The sequence below is a fragment of the Protopterus annectens genome, chromosome 6.part0 (genome assembly GCF_019279795.1).
Source record: "Protopterus annectens isolate FY-2018-M chromosome 6.part0, PAN1.0, whole genome shotgun sequence".
In the NCBI taxonomy this organism is placed as follows: Eukaryota; Metazoa; Chordata; order Ceratodontiformes; family Protopteridae; genus Protopterus; species Protopterus annectens.
Window position 1 is genome coordinate 300,059,668 of NC_056737.1, and position 19,320 is coordinate 300,078,987.

At 44.4% G+C, this 19,320-nt stretch overlaps 1 protein-coding gene across 1 annotated transcript in view; it reads right to left on the bottom strand.

Moving 5' to 3' along the window:
* LOC122804273 (SRA stem-loop interacting RNA binding protein) overlaps positions 1 to 19,320 on the bottom strand; it is a 310,845-nt gene that overhangs the window by 125,987 nt on the left and 165,538 nt on the right. The gene's annotated exons all lie outside the window — the stretch shown is intronic.

The window sequence follows — 19,320 nt, forward strand, 5'->3', positions numbered from 1 at the left end:
GAAGGATGTGATGGATGGATGGTCTGACACTGCCACCAAATGTCATATATGGCTAACACCACTGGGGGGCCTCAGATGTGACCAACAGCACATCTACAATTACAATCTGCACCAGAGAGTTCTGAATCAAACCATTACGAATCAGTATACCACCTACATATGTGAGGGATAGACTACAAGTCCTTGGATCCATTCCAATTCTCCAAGGAGGTGTGAGGGTCTTTCAAGTCGCACCACTTGTATCCAACAGTTTAAAAAGTACATACAAATTAAATTCAGTAACCACTTCACTAAATGCAACCCCACCATAACAGCAAAAAGGGAATAAGCACTGCTGGCCAGCATCTCCATATAGACCAGGTCTACACACTGGATTGCAGACCAGAGTCTTATTTTACCTAGCACCTCATGCCCCTTACCCATAGTTACTGCTTTCTATAATACATTTTGTTTTCAAAACAAACACAAATTCCACAGGGAAGGCTAGTGGCATAATTCTCTACCCCCCCCCCCCCAGTTTTCATTCAGGCATGTTAATACTTTCACCACACTAAACATGGCCAGAAATCACACACAAGTTATCTGACCACTCATGATTTTGCCAGATATAAATTACAAAAACTAATACCTCACTGGTAGTATGTTCAAGTGATACAGCTAATGGAGAGGGATACCAAAACTTTGCCAACTTAGCATGCTAAATAACACCCTTTTCTCAAAAAAATTAAATTACCAGTCACAAAATCTTAAAAGCAAATGAAGCTTTGTAAGAACAATAAAATACAGTGCTTCTACAGACTGAAATATGCAGAGGTCAAGTCATTGTCTAGTGAACACAAAAATAGGCACTTAACAGGCATATTTAAAGGAAAAAAAATAATGTTGGATAAATCTAACTCTAGCTTAAAGACTGCTGAACCTCTACTGTTCCATGTTCTGAAAATGTACAAGGCAAAATTAAAATCAGCAAAACTCAGAAATGGTCTCCCCAACAAAGACTAGCAGACTCTGGTCCCATCTACAAATTATGCATCCTAGCTAGGGTAGGTCTTCAGACTTGCAGGAAATTGAGGAGGAGTATCAGTATGTGTCAAGGATATCATCACCTCACAAGAGACTCCTTGGGACACCACATCTGAACTCCTAATCACCAAAAACAAGACTAATTATCCTATTCACGGATGGCTGTAGAACACCCTCCATGTCCTCTGCTGAGCATGATAGTCATCTTCACACATTAGCTGAAATCCCAATTAAGCCAAAGGCTGTCCTACTGAGGGAATTCAACTATTCATTAATAAATTGGCTGACCCACACTACAAATGGTCGTCATGCCCAGCACTTTCATGACATTATAAATGTCAACTCTTTCACAAATTAACAAGCTTTCTAGGGGCCTGTATGGCCTTGATTTACTCATCACAAATATAGCCATTTCGTACAACACATCTCCATATACATCATCATGCTTTCCAAAAAAGTTCTCTCTGTGTTTGTGTAGGCTTCATGAACTACCACAACACGGCTAGATACAAGGCACTGTAAACCATGGCTTGAGATGATTGTCACTGTTGATGCGACACCCTGACCCCACGTGCAAAAATGGGGTTCTGGATGGATCCTAGCTAAGAAATTTAGTGCAAACTTTACTTCACAGGTTCCACAATCCATGCCACCGCCTTTAATTACCGTGTAACAAGTTTTCTCAGCCCTCTCAAACTAAGAATACTTCATCTTTGGGCCCTGATAACATAGCAGCTTGCCTGATTATCAGTGCTAAATTTGGCCTCTCTGAACCCCACTACTTAACTTCTTTAACCTAATCCTCTTCACTGGTTACATTCCTGAAGCCTTGAAAACAGCCATTGTAATGCTATTATACAAGGGTGGCCCAACCATAGACCCATTAATATAAACTACCTTCAAATGTAATGTTATGAAGTGCAGTCTCAGACAGTAGTAGAAATTGAGGTCATCTTATCCCTGGTCCCTCAGCAATTCGGCTCTGTGAAAGGAAGGTCCCACCTCTTTAACCTAATTAAATTTCTTTGAAAAATTAACCTAAGCAGTTGATAGTGGTTATGCAGTGCATACAGCATATCTAGACCACCACTGACAGACTTTAAATCTGAATATAAATCCTTATACTGTGCAGTAAATAGACAACTGATTGTGACATAACCCAAGTGGTCACAGGTACCACTACTAGAAGTAAAAATGTTAACAGTGGTGTACCACAGGACTTAGTTTTGGGCCCTCTCCTATTTGGCATTTACTTTGCAGACCTATAAGTCAGCAATCCTGGCCAATTGTTAACCAAGTTTGCAGACAACTGCAAAAGTACAGTTGTGTACACTTACCATAAATGTAGATGTTAGAGTGTATTCACTGTTGCAGTCATTACATTTGGGGTAATCTGCTGGCAGGTTGCCCTCAGTCAGCCTGATTAACAAAGTCTTGGGTCCTGCATCGGTTGCTGTCCCTTCTTTCCATGACGTCAGGTCGTCAGGGGTATAAAACATGCAGCAGACACCATTACATTAGTTTTTCTTGCCCCAGATGTCAGGTGGCCCCCAAATGGGGAGCAAATAAAATTAAAAACACAAAAAATAGACCTCCAACCAAAAGCAAATACACCAAAAGGGCTTTTAAGCATAGTGAAAGAAAGTAGAGGTATAGCCACATAAAAATAGGGGGCTGGAGGGTAGGTAACCAGGACTGCAACAGTGAATACACTCAAACATCTACATTTATGGTACGTGTACACAACTGTACTATGTTCCTAGTGTTTCACTGTTGCAGTCATTACATTTGGGTAGATTCCCAAAGCTATGGTTGGGTGGAGGGAATTATAAAGCATTAGGACCAGCTATAAAGGCCTTGCAGGACAGCAGTGGCAAAGCCAGCTCTGGATTTAGAAAAAAGTGGTAAATGGTAATATTTGGTGAAAGTATGAACTGAGCTCCAGGTGGCAGCTTCTAGAATGTCCCTGGTAGGAACACCTCTGAGAAAGGCTGTTGAAGTAGATGCAGCCCTGGTGGAATGGGATCTGATCCCCTGGGGGATAGTTTTTCCATGGTGCTTATAGCAGAAATGAATACAATGGCTTACCCATTTGGAAATGGTTTGCTTTGAAATAACCTTTCCCTCCGCCCCTGCAGCAAATGCTACCAACAGCAGTTCAGATTTTCTTTGAGATTTAGTCCTGTTTAAGTAAAATCTAAGTTGTCCGTGTACATCCAATGAATGCAGAATCCACCCCCCCACCCCCACCCCAGTTCTGTGGATAGGGAAAGAAAGTTGGCAAATGAATGGTCTGATTAAGAGCCACACTGGATAGCACCTTAGGCATGAAGGATGGATTGGTCCCGAGAGATACCCTGTCCGCATGAAAAATGATGAAAGGCTCCACTGCCATAAGAGCCTGTAATTCAGAAATTCTTCTAGCTGAAGTGACTGCTAAAAGGAAAGCTGTTTTCCAGGAGAGAATTTTTAAGTCTGCAGTAGCAGCTGGCTCGAAAGGAGGGAGAGTGAGTTTTTCCAATACAAAATTGAGGTCAAGTTTTTGGCCCCTCTGAGATACTGCTTTAGCAGTATCTGAGAGAAGAGGGGAGGTTCTTTGTTGTAATGAGCTGAAATGGCTGAGGCATGGATTTTTATGGAAGAAAAGGACAGGCCCTTGTGAAGCATCTCAGTTAAGTATTGCAAAATCTGAGGAATGTTGGGCTCCGTTGTGCTTATCCCTTGAGATGGATTCCAGGCACAGAATCATTTCCATTTGTCAGCATAAGATTTTCTAGTGCTAGGTCTCCTCACCTCCAAAATGACAGCCATCACAGGTTTGAATTTAGGTGATTAGCCACGCTGCAAGATTCAAAGTTTGGAGCTGAGAGTGCAGAGTTTGGTTGTTCTGCTGAGACAGTAAGTAAGGTGTCTGAGGCAGGTGCCAAGGTGGAAGGTGTGACACACTGCGTAGGAGTGGGTAACAGTGTTGGCGAGGCCAGTCTGGTGCATTCTGTACAGCGAGCATTTTTTTGATTGATGTGAAGGTGCATTTGTTTTGGGCTCCATTTGCCCTGAATGCACTTCCCTGACAGATGAGCCCCCCCCCCCCCCAAGCATAGTCTGATGCGTCTGTAGTTAGGGTTTGGGCGGCAGGGGTTGGTGTGAATAACAGTCCCTTGTTTTGGTGGCAGGCCTCTGCCCACCATAGGAACTCTAGTTGCAGGCAAGGTATGATAGGAATCCATTGTTTCCAGGCTGTGACAATGCTGACTCCATAGACTTTTTAAGTACCACTGAAGTTTCCTCATATGCAGTCTTGCATATGGAATTAGAAGAATGCAGGAGGCCATGAACCCCAAGGCTTACAGAAAGCAGGGTTTTTGTGGCCATTAGTCTGAAGTAAGCTGTCAAATGATTTTGCTTCTCTGGTGTAAGGAAAGCCATCTGGGCAGTTGTATTCAAGCTTGCACCCAGGAATGTAATTTTTTTGAGGAGGTACCCAGTTGTGATTTCTTTTCATTTACAGTGTACCCTAGACAAGTTAGAACCCTTTTTACAAACGCCAGATGGTTTAGAAGAATGTCCTTGTTTTCCACGTGAATTAGACAATCGTCCAGGTATGGATATATTTGAATATTTCTTTGCCTGCAAAATGCAATTACTGGAGCCAGGCACTTTGGCTTATCTACTGCGCCCAGGGTCTTTACAAAGGGCAGTGCAGAGAAAGTACAGTTGTGTACACTTACCATAAATGTAGATGTTAGAGTGTCTTCACTGTTGCAGTCATGACTGTAGGGTTCTCCCCTGCCGGCAGGCAGTCCTCGGTCGGCCAGAATCCCAAAGTCTGGGCCAAAGCAGGGTTTTTGTGGCCATTAGTCTGAAGTAAGCTGTCAAATGATTTTGCTTCTCTGGTGTAAGGAAAGCCATCTGGGCAGTTGTATTCAAGCTTGCACCCAGGAATGTAATTTTTTTGAGGAGGTACCCAGTTGTGATTTCTTTTCATTTACAGTGTACCCTAGACAAGTTAGAAAGTACAGTTTTGTACCTACCATAAATGTAGATGTCCGAACTGGATAGCATCTGCAGTCATAACAAATGGGTTGTCCTGTCGTCAGGCAGCCCTTCGGTCGGCCGGATTCCAAAGTCTGGGTCCGGCTTCGGCTGATGTCGCACTTCACCCGACGTCATCTCTGCTGGTCTTCGGGTATAAAGGCATCAGCCAACGCCATTTTCCTCAGTGTTTCTTGCCCCAGATGCCAATTGCCCTCTTGGAAAGCTAAATTTTGGATAAAAGCCAATGTTTCCAAAATAGTAGAAGGCAAACACAAAAAATAAACATGTATGTACATATATACAAACAAATACACCATAAGAGACTCCCCCCCCCCCAGCTAGCTATTAGGAGGGTAAATACCCTAGGAGTACCGCAGAGGGGAAGGAGGGAGGGTAATCCTTACTGCAGATGCTATCCAGTTCGGACATCTACATTTATGGTAGGTACAAAACTGTACTATGTCCTTCATGGATGCATCTGCAGTCATAACAAATGGGTAGAATACCATAGCCAAACTAGGGGAGGAGGAATAATGATTATGGTGTAGTCAGGATCCCTTGCAGTACAGCAGTGGCAAAACCTGCTCGGGATCTAAAATATAGAGGTAAATTATAATGCTTGGCAAATGTATGCACGGAGGTCCAAGTAGCCGCCTCAATAATGTCCTTGGTTGCCACTCCTCTTAAGAAAGCTGTGGTAGTGGCTGTAGCCCTTGTAGAATGAGGTCTTATGTTCTGTGGAATTGGTTTTCCATGGTAGGAGTAACAGAATCTTATGCAATTTCCTATCCATTTGGAGATTGTCTGTTTGGAAATTGCTTTTCCTTCCCTTCCTGTTGCATAGGCTACAAAGAGCTGGTCAGTTTTTCTGTTACCTTTGGTTCTGTCCAGGTAGTAGCGTAACTGTCTGTGTACATCCAAGGTATGCATTATTCTTTCACCTGTGTTTTGTGGATTGGGAAAGAAGGTAGGTAGGTGGATTGCCTGGTTTAAAGACACTCTGGATACCACCTTAGGCATAAATGTAGGATTAGTTCTCATGGACACCCTATCTTGGTGGAAGATTAGGAAGGGTTGCACTGCCATTAAGGCCTGTAGTTCGAAACCCTCCTTGCTGAAGTAATAGCCAGTAGGAAAGCAGTTTTCCATGACAGGTGTTGTAGATCTGCTGTTGCTGCTGGTTCAAACGGAGGGAGTGTCAACTTTTCTAGTACAAAGTTCAAGTCCCATGCTGGTAATGGTGGTTTCCTAGGAGGTTTTACATTCTTGATCCCTCTGAGAAACTGGCTGAGTAGAGGATGTGAAAAGACAGGAGGATCAAAGCTGTATTCTGCTGAAATAGCTGATGCATGTATCTTGATGGAGGAATAGGACAGGCCTGTATGTAGAAGCTCTGCCAAGTACTCCAGGATGTTAGCAATATCTATGTTCGACACATCCTTTCCTCTTTCAGTACTCCAATTGACGAACCTTTTCCATTTTCCTGCATAGTTCCTTCTTGTAGAAGGTCTGCGGGCTTCAAGGATAATGTCTTTAACCCTTTGTGAAAGGTCTGGGTTAGTTACTGCTATGTGATGTGTTCCAGGCAGTCAGCTGCAAGGTTTTTAGGTTTGGATGTATGATGTTGTAGTTGTTCTGAGTTAACATCAGAGGAATCAGGGGCATTGACCACATTTTCTCCCGAGACATGCTCCTCAGCAATGGGTACCAGTGTTGTCTTGGCCAGTTCGGAGCTATCAGAATTATCCTTGGACGTTCCTCTTTGATTTTCAGTAGTACCTTGTGCATCAAGGGAAGAGGTGGAAATGCGTATGCTGTCAGGCCTTTCCAGCTGAAGGATAGAGAGTCCACCTTCCATGCAAGTGGGTGGAATGTCCTTGTGCAGAATTTTTTGAGCTGGTGATTTTGTGGGGAAGCGAATAGATCTATTTGTGGCATTCCCCATTTCTTTGTGATGGTCTTGAAGATGTCCGGGTGTAGCATCCATTCGTGAGCATCCGAGGTGGTTCTGCTTAAAATGCCTGCTAGGGTGTTCTCTTTTCCCGGTACAAATATTGCTTGTAACTGGATGTTGTAGCTGAGAGCCAGATTCCAAAGGTCCAAAGTCATTCTGCATAGGGGGTAAGAATGAGTGCCTCCCTGTTTGTTGATGTACCACATGACTGTGGTGTTGTCTGTCCTTATCATCAAATGGCCTTCTTTGAGGAATGGTCTGAATTTTAGGATTGCCAGTTTTACTGCCAGCATTTCTTTTTGGTTTATGTGCAGGTGCAGCTGGTCCTGAGTCCACAGTCCTTGTACGCATTTGTCCAGCATGTGTGCCCCCCATCCTAGGTCTGAAGCATCCGTTGTGATGGTTTGGTTTGCTCGAAAGTTGTGGAAGGGTAAGCCTGGGTTTGACTGGCATGCCCGAGCCCACCATAGGAGCTCCTGTTTTAAGCATGGGATTAGTGGTATTTCTGTTTCTAAGCTGTGCCTGTGTTGAGACCATAAATTCTTTAGGTACCACTGTAACTTTCTCATATGTAGTCTGGCATGTGGGACCAAGATTATGCATGATGCCATGAAGCCCAAGGCCTGCAGAACTTTTCTTGCTGTTAAGTTTGTTCTGCTTTGTTAATGCCAAGAAGTAAAGAGGAAGTTCTTTTTGTTTTTCTGCAGTGAGGAATGCCATCTGTTTTACTGTGTCCAATTCCGTGCCCAAGAAAGTTCTTGTCTGGGATGGTATCAGTCTTGACTTTTGAAAATTGACCGTGTATCCCAGGGCTTGTAGCAAGTAAATGACCCCTTGTAAATCTGTTGTCAGCTTGCTTTTGTTGTCCGCTTGTAACAGGCAGTCGTCCAGGTATGGATAAATTTGGATTCCCTGTACTCTGCAGTGAGCGATTACTGATGCCAGGCATTTTGTGAATACTCTGGGCGCAGTGGATAAGCCAAAGGGCAATGCTGAGAATTGATAATGCTCTGATCCTGCAAGAAATCTGAGGTATCTTCTGCAATTTGGTCAAATGGGGACGTGCAGGTATGCCTCCTTGAGATCTAGAGTTACCAGCCAACACTCCTTGCCCAGCATGGGAAGAAGTTGCTGTAGGGTCAGCATTTTGAATTTTGGGACAATGATGTATGTGTTTAAGATGGACAGGTCGAGAATAGGTCTCCAGTTTTTTTCTTTTCTTGGTACTAGGAAGAGTCTGGAGTAGAATCCTTTGCCCTATTCTGTTATTGGTACCCTTTCCACAGCTCTCATCTTTATTAATTCTGCTGTCTGGTGCAGGGCTTCTATTTTTTTAATTTGGGGGCAGGTTTGGCATTCCTCTTTTTCCTGGTAAAGTGTGGAAGTGGAACCGGTAGCCTTGGTCTATGGTTTGCAAAATCCACTTGTCTTTTGTAATATAGTGCCAATTTTTCGAGAATAAGGCTAACTTTCCGCCTAATGGTGCTGCTAATTGCTCCCTGGTAGGCGGAGTCAGAGCCAAGTCACTGTGATTGTCCTGTTGCAGTGGCAGTGGTTGCGTCTGTGCCTCGGTTATTGCCTTGCCACTGTCGTCCTCTGTAGGCACCTCCTCTGGATTGATTTCTGCCCCTAGAGCGTCTGTTCCTGCCCCTTTGGGATCTTGTGGAGTCAGGAAAGGACCAATTCTTGGCAGGCCAGTTCCTGCTAAACCTTGGGGGCTGAACCTGTAGGAAATCTTTAACTGTTTGTACAGATTTTGCCTTCTCTTCCATTTTCTTCATTACCTGCTGGGCAGGTTCCCAAATAGACTGGCCTTATCCATAGGAGCATCCAATAGCTTAGCTTTAACATGATCCGCAAGACCTGTTCTTTCAACCATGCATGCCTTCTTATCACTGTGCCAGTCATGGCTGATCTAAATGAAGCCTCCAGTGCATCATAGCCACATTTTAAAGAATGGTTACTAACCTGTTGGATGTTATTCACCATTTCTAATACATATTTCTTATCTAAAGATTCATCAGAGGACAGCTTTTTAATTAACTGATCAAGCATAAACTCTTGGTATTGGATCATGTGAAACTGACAGTTTAAAGCTCTAGCAGAGAGAGTAGCAGAGGTGTAGACTTTTTTCCCCCCATCTCTCTAAGGACCTGGATTCCCTTTCAGAAGGAATAGGGTTTTTTGCTGTGGTCGAGGCTACTGCCTTAGGCCCCTGGGAGACAGTTTCGGGGTCAGCAAGTGGGGCCTTGTATAGGTGGTGATGAGTGTCTGGCACCCTGTAAAATCTATCTGGTTTGGCAGGGGCTGGAGGTAAAGAATCAGGAGCAGTGCAGACATCATTAAATGCATCGTCCACAACAGAAAGGACAGGAGGTATAGCTAGGGGCCTATGTTGTGGTAAGTGCAGAAAGGTCCTAAGCCTTTTTCTTGAATCTGAGAAATCTTGTCCCTGCCATTGGAATTGTTCTCTCATGGCATGTAAGGTTTCCCCAAAAGAGAATTCCTCTGGTGGAGAGTCAGCTGGAATGGATTCTTCAGCATCTGAATCTTCATAATTGGAAAAAGGAGCCTCTGGCTGGTCTGTAATGTCTGAGTCATCCACAGAATCATCAGAGGACACAGGCTCGGGGGGCTCTGCTCTAGGTCTCTTTTCTGGGGGCTGAGAGGCCCTGTCTGGATGAGATTGGGATCCCCTAATTAAGGATATTAAATCTTCTGCCAGAGTAAGCATTTGAGAACTAGAAGTGGGCCTGAGTGGGGGTGGTTTAACAGGCACTGATTTAGCTGATTTGGCTGCTTTAGCCCTGGCAAAGGCCTTAATAGACATGGCTGCAGGAGGCCTAGCAGCACCACGTGCTGGGGTAGAGATATCCAAGGGGATGGTGTCTGATAGATCAGTGGGAACCACAGTTGTAGGCAAAATTTCTGAGGCTGATTCAGATAAGGAAGTAGGAGCCTCAGTAGTAGTCATGGATTCGGCTGAAGATTGACCAGTTTTCTCGGTTTCGGCCGAAACAGAGACACTCGCGGCTTGCTTAACCGTGGTTTCGGCCGAAACCGTGGACCGTGAGTGTCGGTCTTTTTCTTTGCGTTTTTTAACAATTTGGGTAGTCGGAGGATCCGACGACATAATGTACGCAAAATCTGAGCCGAAAAACTGTTCAGCAAACTCCGACCGACGCCTAAGCGTTCGTCGGTTGAAGGAAGCACAGGCCGAACAGGCTGCTACGTCGTGGTCTGGGCCTAAGCAAGGCAAACAGTAAGAGTGGAAATCTTTATGAGGTATTTGTTTCCCACAAGTTAAACAGTTATTGACTTTTTCTGACATCGGCTGAGGCAAGAAAGAGTCCCCAACGGGGTACTTAGCTTTTTAGAAGTCTTCGAAGTAGTATTCGGTAGTAGTAATCTCTGGATCTGACCGACCGGCACTTGCATACAGCTTCTGCTTCGGGCGCCACGCGGCAAGAAAGACTGGGGAAAATGGCGTCGGCTGATGCCTTTATACCCGAAGACCAGCAGAAATGACGTCGGGTGAAGTGCGACATCAGCCGAAGCCGGACTCAGACTTTGGAATCCGGCCGACCGAAGGGCTGCCTGACGACAGGACAACCCATTTGTTATGACTGCAGATGCATCTATGAAGGACATCCCTTTTTACAAACGCCAGATGGTTTAGAAGAATGTCCTTGTTTTCCGCATGAATTAGACAATCGTCCAGGTATGGATATATTTGAATATTTCTTTGCCTGCAAAATGCAATTACTGGAGCCAGGCACTTTGGCTTATCTACTGCGCCCAGGGTCTTTACAAAGGGCAGTGCAGAGAAAGTACAGTTGTGTACACTTACCATAAATGTAGATGTTAGAGTGTCTTCACTGTTGCAGTCATGACTGTAGGGTTCTCCCCTGCTGGCAGGCAGTCCTCGGTCGGCCAGAATCCCAAAGTCTGGGTCCGGCGTCGGCTGTTCAGCCATGCTCCCTGACGTCAGAGCGCCAGGAGTACAAAGCTGACAGCCAACGCCATGTTCTCCAGTTTTTCTTGCCCCAGATGTCAGGAGTCCCAAAATGAATAAGGTCCCATACCCTTTGCAAATACACCTCAGAAGAAGGGTGAAAAAAGGAACCACACAAAAGTAAAAATAAGAGGGGACAGGAGGGAGGGAAACCCAGACTGCAACAGTGAAGGCACTCGAACATCTACATTTATGGTAAGTGTACACAGCTGTACTATGTTCATCGTGTTTCACTGTTGCAGTCATGACTGTAGGGTAGAATCCCAAACCAGAATGAAAGGGAGGTGGTCATAAAGAAGAAGGGGAGGCTAAAAGGCCCTGCAAGACTGCAGAAGCAAAGCCTGCCCTAAACTTAGAGTAGAGAGGTAGATTGTAGTGCTTTGAAAAGGTATGCATTGAACTCCAAGTTGCAGCTTCCAAAATGTCTTTGGTAGGAACTCCCCTGAGGAAGGCAGCGGAAGTGGCAGCAGCTCTGGTGGAATGAGTCCTTATACTCCCTGGGATTTGCTTTCCATGGTGTGAATAGCAAAATCTGATTCCATGAGCAATCCATTTAGAAATGGTCTGTTTTGAAATGGCTTTACCTTGGGAACTTGAAGCATAAGAAACAAACAATTGCTCTGATTTCCTGATGTCCTTGGTTCTGTCCAGGTAAAAACGTAGTTGTCCGTGTACAGCCAAGGAATGTAAGATCCTTTCCCCTTTATTTTGAGGAGTGGGGAAAAAAAGTTGGCAAGTGAATAGTTTGATTTAAAGCCACTTTGGAAACCACCTTAGGCATGAAAGTAGGATTAGTCCTTAAAGACACCCTGTCTTGATGAAAAATAATATAAGGTTCCACAGCCATAAGAGCTTGCAACTCTGAAACTCTCCTGGCAGAGGTCAGAGCTAACAGGATGGCTGTTTTCCAAGATAAAAATTTGATGTCAGAAGTGGCAGCAGGCTCAAAAGGAGGTAAGGTGAGCTTTTTCAAAACATAGTTGAGATCCCAAGCAGGAATGGGAGGAGATCTAGGGGGCCTTAAGTTCTTAGCTCCTCTGAGAAACTGTCTCATGAGCTGGTGGGAAAAGATTGGAGGGTCTGTATTATAATGAGCAGAAATAGCAGAGGCATGTATCTTAATGGAAGAGAAAGAGAGACACTTATGTAAGAGGTCTGCCAGGTAAAGTAAAATCAAAGGAATGTTAGGAAGAAGAGGATCAGAATCCTGAGCCTGCATCCAGGAACAAAATCTTTTCCATTTTCCTGCATAAGATTTTCTAGTGCTAGGACGTCTGGCTTCTAAAATGACATCCATAACCTGCTTGGGTAGGAGAGAATGAATCAAAGACCCTGGATTAACCAGGCCGCCAGGCTGAGAGTTCTGACATGGGAGTGTAGAACCTGACCCTGGTGTTGGGACAGAAGGTTCTGAGTCTGTGGTAAAACCCAAGGGAGCTCCAGACAAAGGTTTTTCAGAGTTGGGTACCAAAACTGTCGAGGCCAATTTGGGGCCAGCAAGATTATCATCTTGGGCTTGTCCTGTTTGATCTTTAATAATACCCGTGGAAGAAGAGGAAGAGGCGGAAAGGCATATCCCGAGAGGTTTCTCCAACTGAATGATAGTGCATCCACTTTCCAAGCCTGTTCGTGGAAAGTCCTGGTGCAAAAAATCTGTAGTTGATTATTGAGGTGGGATGCAAAGAGGTCTATTTGAGGACATCCCCAGACTGCTGTTATCATCTTGAATATTTCGGTGTCCAACATCCACTCGTGTGGGTCCGAAAGGTTTCTGCTCAGACGGTCTGCCAGGAAGTTTTGCTTTCCTGGTAGAAACTGAGCTTGAAGGTCCAGATTGCAAGCTAGAGCCGTGTTCCACAGATCCATGGCTAGTCTGCAAAGGGGGTAGGAATGAGGTCCCCCTTGCTTGTTTATGTACCACATAACTGTGGTGTTGTCTGTCTGCATCAGTAGTTGTCCTGGTTGTAGAAGATTCATGAAGGCCAACAGAGCTTTCTGAACAGCTAACATTTCCTTTAAATTGATATGCAGATGCTTTTGATCCTTTGTCCAAAGGCCCTGCAGACAGCTGCCCTGAAAATGGGCTCCCCATGCATAATCTGAGGCATCCGTGGTTAGTATCTGAGTGGCAGGAGGCAGACAGAAGGGTTTTCCTTTGTTTAGAGTACATGCCTTGGACCACCAAAGGAATTCCTTTTGAAGACAAGGCAGGACGAAGATCAGTATGTCTAAACTGTGGCAATGCTGAGACCATACACTTTTTAGGTACCACTGTATTTTCCTCATATGTAGTCTTGCATATGGTACAAGAAGGATGCAGGAGGCCATGTAACCCAAAGCCTGCAGGAATCTCCTTGCAGATAGCTGAGTTAAAGTTGCCAAGGTTTTGAAAGTTGAAGCCAGCTGTAACTGTTTTTCATATGTCAGAAATGCCATCTGGGTTGTTGTGTTTAGAGAAGCACCCAGAAAAGTTATCCGCTGTGAGGGTGTCAAATTTGACTTTTTTATGTTTACAGTGAATCCCAGGAACTTGAGAAGATTCTGAACAAATTGTAGATGCTGGAGTAAGACATCCTTGCTGTCTGCCTGAATAAGACAGTCGTCCAGATAAGGGTAAATTTGAATTCCCTTAAGTCTGCAATAAGCTACTACTGGAGCCAGGCATTTGGTGAAGACCCTGGGCGCAGTAGACAATCCAAAGGGCAGCGCAGAGAATTGAAAGTGCCTCGATCCGGCCTTGAACCTGAGGTATTTTCTGTGGTCCTGCCTGATGGGAATGTGTAAATATGCCTCCTTTAAATCTAAAGTTACCATCCATGCATTTTTGGTCAGCATTGGAAGTAGCTGCTGTAGAGTAAGCATCTTGAATTTTGGTATCTCTAGAAAAGTGTTCAAGACTGACAGATCCAGAATGGGTCTCTATGAATTTTGCTTCCTGGGGACTAGAAAGAGCCTCGAGTAAAAACCTTGTCCCATCTCTGAAAGTCGAACTAGTTCTATGGCTTTCATAGCCAAGAGAGCTTCCACCTGGTTTAAAGCCTCTGTCCATTGATGTTTTGGAAGATCTGGCCATCCACTTGGCCTTGGTAGGGTATGAAAATGGAATTTGTAACCTCTTGAAACTACATCCAGAACCCACTTGTCTTGCGTTATGAGAGTCCAATTTTGGTGAAAGAGAAAGTTTTCCTCCGAGAGGGGCTTCCAGGCAAGAAGTTCCTGCAGCCCAACAGAGGGAGTCATTGAGTATGTTTCCTATGAGTTTGCGACCTGTCCTCTCCTCCCCTAGGGGTGGAAGCAGTCCACTGTCTTGGTCTATAAGAGGCTTGTGTTTGAGGCCTTCCTCGGGATCGTCTGTATCTACCCCTCTGAGACCTGTCTGAATTGGGAAAGGACCAATTTTTAGTAGGCCAATTCCTACTAAATCTGGGTGGCTGTACTTGTAAGAAATCTTTAACTGTTTGCATGGATTTTGCCTTGTCCTCCATCTTTTTAATCACCTCAGCTTTAGATCCAAACAAAACATTATGCTGAACAGGAGCATCCAATAATTTAGCTTTTACTTGAGCTGGCAAATTTTGTTCCTTTAACCATGCATGCCTTCTAATTACTGTGCCAGAGGCAGCAGCCCTACAAGAAACCTCCAAGGCATCAAATCCACAGTATAAACCATGCTTCCCAACTTGTTCAGTGGCATGCATTAAGTCATGTAATTCCTTATCATCTGCACAGGCGGAAATGGAAGTTAGCTTTTGTTTTAAAACAGACAGGAGAAATTGCTGGTATTTCAGCATATGAAACTGACAGTTTAAAGCCCTAATAGATAAAGTAGCAGAAGTGTACACTTTTTTGCCCCATCTTTCTAAAGATCTGGAATCCTTCTCAGTGGGAATGGGGTTTTTAGCAGAAGCGGCCTTAACTCCCTTAGGACCCTGAGAAATGGTTTCAGGGTCAGCAGTAGGGTTCTTGTATAAAAACTGGTGGGAATCAGGAACCCTGTAATATCTGTCAGGCTTAACAGGAGCTGGAGGAAAACAGTCAGGGGTTAAGTTAGCCTCCGAAAAAGCATCATCCACAATATCCAAAATAGGAGGAATAGCCAGGGGGGTCTATGTTGGGGAAGAAGAAGAAAATCCCTTAGTCTTTTCTTAGATTCCGAATACTCCTGTCCTTCCCAGTGGAAATGTTCCCTCATTTCATGCAAAGTTTCCCCAAAAGAGAAGTCCTCAGGGGGAGAAGCTGAAGGAATGGATTCCTCAGCATCAGAATCCTCTGAAGGAGGGAAAGAATATTCTTGGTCAGAAGAAGAAACTGAAGAAACAGAAGCCTGATCAGAGGAGTCATAATAAACTTCCTGCCTTGGCCTTTTATCTGGAGGGGGATGTAAACCCCTAATCATAGTAAGTAAGTCCTCCGCCATCTTAAGTAACTGTTTCTGTGACTTGGGAGCCAGATCAGAAGAGGCCTGTGTTGCAGTCTTTGATTTGGAAGGAGTCTTTGCCTTTGTCGTTGCCTTTATTAGAAGCTGAGTAGGCCTGAAAACCCCTTCGGAAGCCGGTACCTGCACAGCGGCTCCGGACCCAACCGAAGGAGCATTGTCCGAAGGTCCTGCAACAGAAATATTCAAAGGCCTAGTTGGCTCCTCATGGGAGTCCATTTCGGCCATCTGTTCCGAAATGGCCGACGACAGGGGCTGCAAAAGCGCCTCACTGACGACGGCCGAACCTGAAGCTGGCTCTGCTTGAACAATATCGTCTGATTTGGACCTCGGAGGCCTGTCTTTGTCCTTGCATCATTTCTGAACTCCGGTAGCCGGAACCGTATCAGATGACATTTTGTAATTAAAACGCCTACCGAAGTAATGAAATGCAAAATCGTACCTCCGTTTAATAGTACGTTGATTGAATCTAGCACAAAACAGACAACTAGCTACGTCGTGGTCAGGGCCTAAGCAAGGAATACAGTAAGAATGCAAATCCTTATGAGGTATTTGCTTCCCACATGAAATACAATTATTAACTTTTTCTGACATCGGACTGGAGCAAGAAAAAAGTTTCCCCAATGGGGTACTTAGCTTTGAGTAGGAGAAGAAAGTCTTCGGACTGAAGTTTGTTCAGAAAAAATTATCAGGAGTCAGCCGACCGGCACTTGCGAACTGCTATCACCGCACGGCAAGAAAGACTAGAGAACATGGCGTTGGCGGTCAGCTTTGTACTCCTAGCGCTCTGACGTCAAGGAGCGTGGCTGAACAGCCGACGCCGGACCCAGACTTTGGGATTCTGGCTGACCGAGGACTGCCTGCCGACAGGGGAGAACCCTACAGTCATGACTGCAACAGTGAAACACGATGAACATCTGGTAATGCAAGTACCCTGCTTTGAAGCGGAGGTATCTTCTGCAAGATTCCCTGATTGGGATATGCAGGTAAGCCTCTTTTAAATCTAGAGTTGCCAACCAGGCATCTTTGCCTAGCATAGGAAGTAACTGGTGAAGAGTCAGCATCTTGAAATTTGGAATGTCCAGAAAGGTGTTTAGAGTAGGTCCAGAATTGGGCACTATAATTTGTCTTTTCTGGGTACCAGGAAAAGTCTTTAATAGAAACCTTGTCCCTTTTCCTCTTCTGGTACTGGTTGAATAGCCCCCATGCTCATGAGAGAAAAAACTTGTTTCTGGGCCTCTGCCCACTGATTTGGGGCAGGTCTGGCCATCCGTTTGGAATTGGCAACATGCAGAAATGAGATCTGTATCCCTGGGATACTATATTTAAAACCCATTTGTCCAGGGTTATAAGTTGCCAGTTTCTTGCATGAAGAGCCAGTTACCCCTCCAAAGGGGCGGCTAAAAGGTAAGTGCTTGGTAAGTGTAAAGGGAAGTCACTGAGACTGCTTACCATAGGGAGGTGTCTTGTTGTTTCCAGATTTGGAAGAGGAGGCACCCCATTGTTTTGTTCTGAAAGTCCCTTGAGACTGAAACCTGGAGGCTTTGGAATGTCTGGATTTGACTTGAGTGGCTCTTGAAGGAACTGGAAAGGGCCAGTGCCTACTAAATCTTGGAGGTTGCACTTGTAAGAAATCTTTCACAGTTTGCATAGATTTAGCTTCATCTTCCATCTTTTTTAAAACTTCTTCAGCCTTATTACCAAAGAGACGGTCCCTGTTGTAAAGGAGCAACCGACAATTTTGCTTCAACATGGTCAGGCAGAGATTGCTCTTTGAGCCAAGCATGCCTTCTTAGCACAGACCCAGTTACAGCAGCCCTGCAAGAGGCCTCCAAAGAATCAAAACCACATTGCAAAGTATGTTTTCCAACTTGTTCAGCTGAATGCAATAGATCCTGTAAATCTTTATTTTCAAAACAGTCAGAAATTAACATCATTTTCTGTTTAAGCAGTCCCATGATATGCTGTTGATATTTTAGCATATGAAATTGACAGTTTAAAGCCCTGATTACAAAGATTGCAGAAGTGTAAACCTTCTTACCCCATCTATCCAGCGCCCTGGAATCTCTATCAGAAGGGGTAGGATTTTTAGCAGTAGAAGTGTTAATGCCCTTGGGACTCTGAAAAATTATTTCAAGATCCGCAACAGGATTTTTGAAAAATAATTTGTGGGAGTCAGGATCCCTGTAGTATCTGTCTGGCTTACAAGGAGCCGGAAGCAGAGAATCAGGAGCCATACTAGATTCTGAAAAAACATCATCAACAATGTCTAGAACAGGAGGTATAGCCAAAGGCCTATGCTGAGGAAGAAGAAGAAAATCTCTAAGTCTCTTTTTAGATTCAGAAAAATCCTGACTTTCCCAGTGGAAATGTTCCCTTAAGGTATGTAAAGTTACCCCAAAAGAAAAATCCTCAGGTGGAGAAGCAGAAGGAATGGAATCCTCTGCATCAGAGTCCTCATAAGTAGGTATAGACAATTCCTGTTCATTAGAAGAATCAGAAGAAATAGAATTCTGTTCAGAAGATTCAGTCAATATCTTGCCTAGGCCTCTTAGAAGGGGGGGGGGGTTTGGCTACCCCTGATCAGAGTAATTAAACCTTCAGCCATCTTGATAATTTGTTTCTTAGGCATAGGGACCTGCAAATGTGGCCTAGGCGTCATTTTTTTTTAGACCCAGATTGAGATTTTGGCCTTATTTTTGATTATGGCGCCTGTCTAATATACAAATCTGTAGGCCTAAAAACACCCTCAGAAGCCATGCCTGCACTGCGGCTCCAGACCCATCCAAGGTAGAGACATCCGCAGCTTCCATAATTGAAGCATCTCGCAGCATACCGGACTCTGAATGGGTCTCAGTAGGGGCCTAAGAATCAAAATTAGTGGGCATCAGGGGCTGCAAAAGCACCTCACTGAGCACCGGCGAACTAGCGACTGGCATAGGAGAAGCGTTGTCGGCAGTTTTGGACCTCAACGGCCTGTCTCTGTCTTTTTGTTTTCGTTTTTTAGGTATTCAGATTGCTAACCGACGACATTTCTGGTTAATTAAAACGAGAGCCAAAATATTTAGAAGCAAAAATGTACCAACGTTTAATAGTGCGTTGATTAAATAAAGCACAGAACTGACAGCAAGGTACGCTGTGGTCAGGGCCTAGGCAAGGAATACAGTACAAATGGAAATCCCTATGAGGTATTTGCTTTCCACAAGTAATGCAATTATTAAACTTTTACTGACATCGGTAAGGTGCAAGAAAAAGTTTCCTCAACGGGGTACTTCGCTATTTAGTTGAAGACTTCGGATCTGAAACTCGAAAATGAAAATTTCAGGAGTCGGCCAACCAGCACTTGCGAACTGTTTCTGCTCTGGGCACTGCACGGCAAGAAAGACTGATGTAATGGCGTCAGCTGAATGTTTTATACCCAGACGTCATGGCAGAAGGGACAGCAACCGACGCAAGACCCAAGACTTTTGTTAATCAGGCCGACTGAGGGCAACCTGCCAGCAGATTACCTAATGACTGCAACAGTGAAACACGAAGAACATCTGGCTGTTATTCAATCTGCAAATAACTCACAATTGCTCCAGCATGTGTTAGACCATGTTAACAACTGGTGCAAGGAAAATAGCCTCAAATTAAATGTAAAAAAATATAGCATAGTTCATTTTGGTAAACAAAACAGTTTCACTTACCACAACAGGTGATGCACCCCTAAAAATCGCATACTGTTGTAAGGGATTCAGGCACTCCTGTTGACGATTCTTATTTGACCATCATGTCTCTACAGCAGTTCGGAAAGCCTTTTTATCTGGCTCATTAATTTCCAAAGTCGTCTTAATTCCTCCTTTACTCTTACCACAC